The following is a 622-nucleotide window of genomic DNA, read 5'->3' on the forward strand; positions in this document are numbered from 1 at the left end:
GCTATTGGCTGGAATGGATGAAAAATTCAATAATAATAGTAATAATAATAAGGGTCACTTGCAAAATATGAGGGAAATAATGTTTATCTTTGAAATTATTTTGTTTTTAATCAAGAAAAGAAAAATGTTAAACATTTTTAAAAAGGAAATAAATAATGACAGACTCTCAAAAAAGGGGTGGAGTTTCATTGAAGTTAGCATCCAATTAGCCTAGCATGCATGTTATTTTTGGAATGTGGGAGGAAACCAGAGTACCCGGAGAAAACCCATTAAAGGAAGACATGCAAACTGCACAGTGACGACTCACGGGGATTGAACCCTCGGCCCCAGAACTGCGAGGCCGTCTCCCCAACCACTTCTCCACCGTGCCGACATTAACTCAAAATTTGCATTTTCATGTTTTGGGGAATTTAGGAGGAAATCAGAGAACATAAAAAACAGCGAACATGCAAACCGCACAAAGTGAGGACCCACCGGGATCGAACCCTCGATCGCCAAACTGCGAGGCCGCCTCACCAACCACTTGTGCACCGCGTCACTCCCAAGTTAAACTGTACGTATCTTAATTAAACGCAAATACCTGAGATATATTCCTATATTTATTTGTTTCTGGCAGGAAATA

This window comes from Stigmatopora nigra, chromosome 5 (assembly GCF_051989575.1).
Source record: "Stigmatopora nigra isolate UIUO_SnigA chromosome 5, RoL_Snig_1.1, whole genome shotgun sequence".
Classification (NCBI taxonomy): Eukaryota; Metazoa; Chordata; class Actinopteri; order Syngnathiformes; family Syngnathidae; genus Stigmatopora; species Stigmatopora nigra.